General features: G+C 44.6%; 1 non-coding gene across 1 annotated transcript; it reads left to right on the top strand.

Moving 5' to 3' along the window:
• Positions 1-6,552: 6,552 nt before the first annotated feature.
• LOC118480829 lies at positions 6,553-6,659 on the top strand. Its single transcript, XR_004863810.1, has one exon. It is a non-coding gene; the product is annotated as a small nucleolar RNA R71 (small nucleolar RNA).
• The last annotated feature ends 460 nt before the right edge of the window (positions 6,660-7,119 follow it).

Raw genomic sequence — 7,119 nt, 5'->3', positions numbered from 1 at the left:
TGTATTTGGAGGCCCCTTTTGTTACGCGGTCCTGGGCCTCCAAATACAAAATAGCCCGTTCCTCCACACTTGGGCCCGCATCATTCCCCCCTGGATAGACAAAATTCGCCCTCGAATTACCAACAGGTTCATCATCAGAAGAATCTCCACAATAAGGCAACAAATGCTTCATGTTAAACACATCAGAACAACGAATGTGACTAGGCAGCTTTAGACGATACGCATTCGGATTGATCTTCTCCACGATTTCAATTGGGCCAATCTTCTTTGCTGATAACTTGTTGTATTCCCCAACTGTAAAACGATCTTTAGTCAAAACAGCCCAAACAAAATCACCTTCCTCGAACTCGACATGCCTACGCTTCTGATCAGCAGCTTGCTTATACTTCAGATTAGCTCGGGTCAAATGATCATACACAGCATTATGAACTTCATGTAAACCCTCCACAAAATCCTGAACCTTCTTTGGAACAGATCCAGAAACAGGAAGAGACATCAAATCAAGTGGTCCCCGAGGCTGAGATGAATACACTACCTGAAATGGGCTATATCCAGTGCTCCGATTAACAGCATGATTATGAGCAAACTCAGCTTGACACAATTTTTGATCCCATGCCTTTACATGATCACCAACCAAACACCTCAGCAAATTCCCAAGTGACCGATTAACAACTTCAGTTTGCCCATCAGTTTGTGGGTGATAAGCACTACTGAAGTTGAGTTGATTATTCACCATCTTCCACAGGCTACGCCAAAAATGACTCAGAAATCGGGTATCCCGATCAGACACAATTGAAGAAGGTAGCCCATGCAAACGATACACATCACGAAAAAATAGTTGGGCTACATTAACAGCATCAGTCGTCTTCTTGCAGGGAATAAAATGTACCATCTTAGAAAACCGATCCACCGCAACAAATATGGAATCATTACCTCTCTGAGTACGAGGTAACCCCAACACGAAATCCATACTAATATCAACCCATGGCTGTGAAGGGATTGGCAAAGGCATATAGAGACCCGCATTGGTAGCCGTGCCCTTGGAAACCTGACAAATACGACACCTCTTCACATAACGATCCACCTCTTTTCTCATAGTTGGCCAATAATAAGAAGCTTGAACCAATTGTAAAGTACGATCACGACCAACATGCCCTTCACCATGTAACTCCTTAATAATCTTTAAGCGAAGACTAGAATCGGGAATACATAGCTGATTCCCCTTGAACAAAAAACCTTCATGCAAAAGAAAGTCTGACTTTTGCCCAGTTTCCACATCCTGCAAAATAACTGAGAAATAAGGGTCAATGGCTAACTGCTCACGAATGACCTCCAAACCCGGCACATCAACCCTCATAGATACAAGCAGATTACTCCTCCTGCTTAAGGCATCAGCAACCCTATTTGAAACACCAGTCTTGTGTTTGACCACAAAAGTAAACTTCTCAAGAAAGGCCAACCATCGCCCATGCTTGTGAGATACCTTGTCTTGAGTACGAATATGCCTTAGGGAATCATGATCAGTGAATAAAACAAACTCCTTTTGAAACAAGTAATGACGCCAATGCTTTACAGCTTGGACCACTGCATAAAACTCTAGGTCATAAGTACTGTCCCTCAACTTAGGCCCAGTTAACTTCTCACTAAAATAAGCAACAGGTCGACCACCCTGACTAAGAACCCCACCAATTCCAACCTTTGAGGCATCAGTATGAAGTTCAAAAACTTGAGAAAAATTAGGCAATACCAGAATTGGAGCTGTAGTGAGCTTCTCTTTCACAACTTGAAAAGCCAACTCTGCCTCATCCGTCCATACAAACGTCTTCCCCTTCATACAATCTGTCACTGGGGCCATAATAGAACTGAAGTGTGGAATAAACCTTCTGTAAAAAGAAGCAAGCCCATGGAAACTACGAACTTCAGTAATGGTTGTAGGAGTTGGCCAATTCTGAACAGCCGCCACTTTGGATTCATCAACCTGTATCCCATCACCAGAAATAACATACCCCAAGAATAACACTTTAGGGGTCATGAACACACACTTCTTGGTGGCTGCATAAAAACGGTCCCTGCGAAGTAAGGCCAAAACCTGCCTCACATGCACAACATGGTCGCTGAAAGAAGCACTATAAATGAGAATGTCATCAAAATACACAACCACGAACTTCCCAATAAAAGGCCTAAGCAACTGATTCATCACACGCATAAAAGTACTAGGTGCGTTTGATAAACCAAATGGCATCACCAACCACTCATACAATCCTTCACGAGTCTTGAAGGCAGTCTTCCACTCGTCACTCGGTCTAAGATGAATCTGGTAATAACCACTCTTCAAATCTAACTTCGTAAAAATACTAGCACCACTAAGTTGATCAAGCAAATCATCAAGTCGAGGAATAGGAAACCTGTACCTCACAGTAATCTTGTTGATTGCTCGACTATCAACACACATACGCCAAGTGCCATCTTTTTTTGGAGTCAATAAAGCCGGAACAGCACAAGGGCTCATACTTTCACGAACGTGACCCTTAGAAATCAACTCCTCAACCTGTCTTCGCAACTCTTCATGCTCAGCAGGGCTCATCCTGTAATGTGGTCTATTGGGTAACTGTGACCCAGGCTCCAAATCAATATGATGTTGGATGTCACGCAAAGGCGGTAATCCATCAGGCAACTCAACCGGAAACACATCAGAAAATTCCTCAAGCAAAGGAACCATAGCTTCAGGAATTTTGACTTCCTCGGGCACCGCCTTCCCTATCAAAACAAAAACACTGTCTGTGTCCTCCAATTCATCTTGAAACTGGCTGATGGTCAACAAAGTACCCGACTGTTTTGTGGCTAACTGTTTAGGCTTGCTAGGGACAAGAGTGATCTTCACACCACCAAACAGAAAGCTATAAGTATTGGACCGCCCGTTATGCTCAATATTACGTTCATATTCCCAAGGTCTACCCAACAATAAGTGACACGCGTCCATAGGGACCACATCACACACAACATCATCTTTGTACGTTGACCCAATAGAAATAGAAACAAGTGCCCTTTTAGATACCGTCACTTCACCTCCCTTTTTAAGCCATTGAAGCTTGTACGGTTTCGGGTGACTCTCTGTCTTCAAGGCCAACTTTTGAACTGCCTCTTCAGAAATCAGATTGTCACAACTCCCCGAATCAATGACAAACGTGCAAACCTTTCCCAAAATGGTACATGTTGAGTGGAAGATGTTGTGTTTCAGCCAATCATCCCCATCTGCCTTTGGTGCATAGCAAGAGCGCCTGACCACCAAGTTCACTCCAACATCACCGGTCACAACCTCTTCTTCGTACTCAGTTTCTTCATCATACACTGGGTTATTTTCATATTCCTCATACTGTTCATCCTCAGACTCAGCAAACAAGTGTCTCTTACCGGCCTTCTTACACTCATCTTGACGATGGCCCGTCTCACCACAATTGAAACATCTCGGACCACTACTACTAGCCCCCTTAGAAGTAGGCCCGGTATTGCTACCCCCTGGCTTCTGCTGACTTAGCCCGCCATGAGGTGCCCCACTGCCTGACCCAACGTTTCCCCTAGCAGGGGTAAATGAACCGCCCACCCGACGGTTTTGCTTCTCAAAGGCCAACGCCTGTTGGTGTGCCTCAGGAATGGTTAACGGATCAAAAAGATTCACGGCCTCCATGATCTGAACCCTTAGACCCCCAATATACCGAGAAACAAGTTGCTCCTCCGGTTCTTGAATATCATTCCTCGCAATCAACTGGTAAAACTCCGTTGTATAATCATCAACCGATTTAGCCCCCTGTTTCAAATTCTGCAGACGCTGGTACATCAACCTTTGAAAATTATGAGGCAAAAAATTGGACAGCAAGCACTTTTTCATCTTGGCCCACGTCACGATCCTTGACTTCCCGAGTCTATTCCGTGTTAATTCAATTGTTGCCACCACGCAGAGGCCCTACCACGTAACCTGGTAGCGATCAAGGCCACCCGCTTGTTTTCAGGCACCTCCTTGTACTCGAACACCTCCTCTACGGTAGCCAACCAATCGATGAACCCCTCCGGATTCAAACTAGACCCATCAAATTCCGGAATATCAACTCTTATCCCAGAATCCCAACGCCTGTTACCCCCTCCACGTTCACCCCTTGGTTGCCCCTCCCGTTCATCTTCGGAAGTCGAATCATCACCAAATGGGTTACTAAGTTCAGAACCATACCCGTCATTGGGTCTCTGCCTCCTACGATTGATCAAGTCGGCCATCCGGTCAGTCAACTGATCGACCACTTGATCCAACCGCTTATCCACTCTCGCCATAAGTCGCTGCTCCAACTCTCGTTCATACACTTCATCGAGAGGCCTGTTGTTGTTTCTCCTCGGAGGCATTTTGAGCCAGGAATTCGGCTCTGATACCAACTGATGTAGCGTGTGAAACGGAAAAATGAAGATTACACGTTGATTCTGCGAATACCCGTGTAGTTCTTCCCCAACCCCCAAATTGTAACCCCAAAGGCCACGGAATTTGAAGTGATCAAACTGTTTTCTCAAAATTCAATGCTGATTGCTCAAATAACTAGGGCAATACATAAATAGAGACAGAAATTCGAAATAGGCCTAAAAAAGACAACGGGCCAAACATAAACCCAAAAACAAAATGCCCAAAATACTTGAAAAAACATAAAAATGGAAAAAACTAATAGAAATAAGCGTTTTTCGGCCCGGACGATGACCCAAACCGCCATAGGCGTTTGCAGCAAGATAGAGCTTTTTCTCACGTTCGAATCGCCTGGTCGCACGTCCCAAACGGACCCCCGTAGCCCAAGCTAGAGCCATTTTAGTGAGGCCCCTTTTGTTACGCGGTCCTGGGCCTCCAAATACAAAATAGCCCGTTCCTCCACACTTGGGCCCGCATCAGATGTTTTGCATCCCATGCTACACCGTCAGAGAGCATCATCCAAACTCGAGTCAATGACCTTCATGTAGTTGACTGGGTCGTCGTCTTCTACTCTTTTTCCAACTCCAAACTTCATTTCCTCGTCCCCAATCCTCAATGTTAGTGTTCCATCATTCATATCTACCACTGCTTGGGCCGTAGCTATGAATGGCCTCCCTAAGATGAGTGGTACTTCGGCATCTTCCTCCATATCTAGTATGACAAAGTCGGCCGGAAAGACAAATTCGCCGACTTTGACTAGTAGATTTTCAGCGACACCTTGTGGATATTTGACGGATCTATTGGCTAGTTATATGCTTATTTTTGTAGGGCTTGTTTTCCCTAAGCCGAGTCGGTTGAACATTGATGAGGGCATGAGATTGATGCTTGCCCCGAGATCGGCTAGTGCGTTACGAACGGGAGATTCCCCAATCGAGCAAGGAACTGTGAAGCTTCTGGGGTCAAGCTTCTTTTGCGGGAGTTTGTTGAGTGGTAAGGCGGAGCATTCTTCGCTTAAATTAACTAATTGCAATGATTCAGTTTTCCTTTTATGAGTGAGGAAGCCCCTCATAAATTTTGAATATTTAGGCATTTGAGTTAGGACTTCGATAAATGGAATATTAACATGCAATTGTTTTAGTAAATTTTCGAACTTTGCGAATTGCTCGTCGGTCTTTTGACGAATTAACCGACCGGGGTATGGAACCGGAGGAGTCTTAGTAGGCTCTTGAATTGGTGGAGAAGCCTTCTCTTGTTGGGGCGTGGGTGGAGTTGTGGATAGGCTTCTTTCAGTTGGCGGTGATGGAGCCTCTTCGGGACCCACGGTATGGTTTCTCAATGTTATGAGATGTACTTGCGCCTTTGGGTTGGTTTCGGTATTACTTGGTAACGCGCCTTGTGGTCTCTCGGAGAAATTCTGAGCTATTTGATTTAATTGCTTTCCAATGTTTTGTGTACTAGCTTGTTGATTTCTAAATTTCGATTCGAATTGTTGAAATTGATCCGAGTTTTTCTTTTCGGTGTCGGAGATGAGGTGAGATATAGTATCTTCAAGCCTTTCTCGTCCACCTTGTTGTTGAGAGAAATTTTGTGACTCGATTCTTGGTTGTTGAAAGTTTGTTCGTTGGTTTAGATTTTGTTGGTTACTACTATTGTCGGGTTCTCTCCAACCAAGGTTAGGGTGGTTACGCCATCCTTGGTTGTAGGTACCCGTTGGAGGACCCGACGGCCTAGGTCTATTGTCAATGTAGTTTACCGACTCTGTTTGATCATCTACTTCTTTCATACAACTCCAATTTTCATGTGGCCCACCACACCCTTCATAAGCCATGACCGAGGCCGTTTTTGTCATTTCTAGCTTTTTGATTTTCGAAGAAAGGGCCTCGATTTGGGCTTGTAAAGAAGTGCTTTCATCAACCTTATGGGCGCCCGGGGCAATAGATTTGTTGCCTCGGGGAGTGTGCCACTAAAAATTGGTTTGAGCAATTTCCTCAATTTGGTTATATATTTCATTTGGACGACGATTACCCAAAAGTCCCCTGGGGCTACAATCAAGTGTTTGTCTTGTGTGTGGCAACAACCCATTGTAGAAAGTGGATACTTGTTGCCACACCGCAAGACCGTGATGAGGACACTTTCTTAGTAGCTCCTTGAACCTTTCCCAAGTTTCATATAAGGATTCCCCATCCTCTTGTGAATATGTATTAATTTCAGTCATTAATTTAGAGGGAAATACCTATATAGAAACTTTTGGGCTAGTTCATCCCATGTGTTTACCGAGCCAACTGGGAGGGCATTAAGCCAAGCCTTAGCTCGGGTTTTTAGTGAAAATGGAGGATTCGAAGGCGGATGGCGTCGTTTGATGCTCCATTAATCTGAAAGGTATCACATATTTCTAAGAAATTAGTAATATGTAGATGAGGATCCTCGTCCGCAAGCCCATGGAAGGTTGCGGAGTTTTGAAGCATTTGTATCAAATGTGGCCGAAGCTCGAAGTTAATGGCTTCGACATTTGGTGCATTTATAGCGGCGCCGAGATTACCCATGGTGGGTTGTAGGTAATCCATGAGGGTACGTTGGTCCGCCATTGGAAGTGGGTCCCCCGAAACTTTCTCTTGGATTTTAGCTTTAAGTCTTTTTCTTAGAAAGCGCTCGAGTTCGTCTAGGGGTTCTTTTATGTCTTT

This window comes from Helianthus annuus, chromosome 7 (assembly GCF_002127325.2).
Source record: "Helianthus annuus cultivar XRQ/B chromosome 7, HanXRQr2.0-SUNRISE, whole genome shotgun sequence".
Classification (NCBI taxonomy): Eukaryota; Viridiplantae; Streptophyta; class Magnoliopsida; order Asterales; family Asteraceae; genus Helianthus; species Helianthus annuus.
This window is presented reverse-complemented; position numbering and strand designations above follow the sequence as displayed.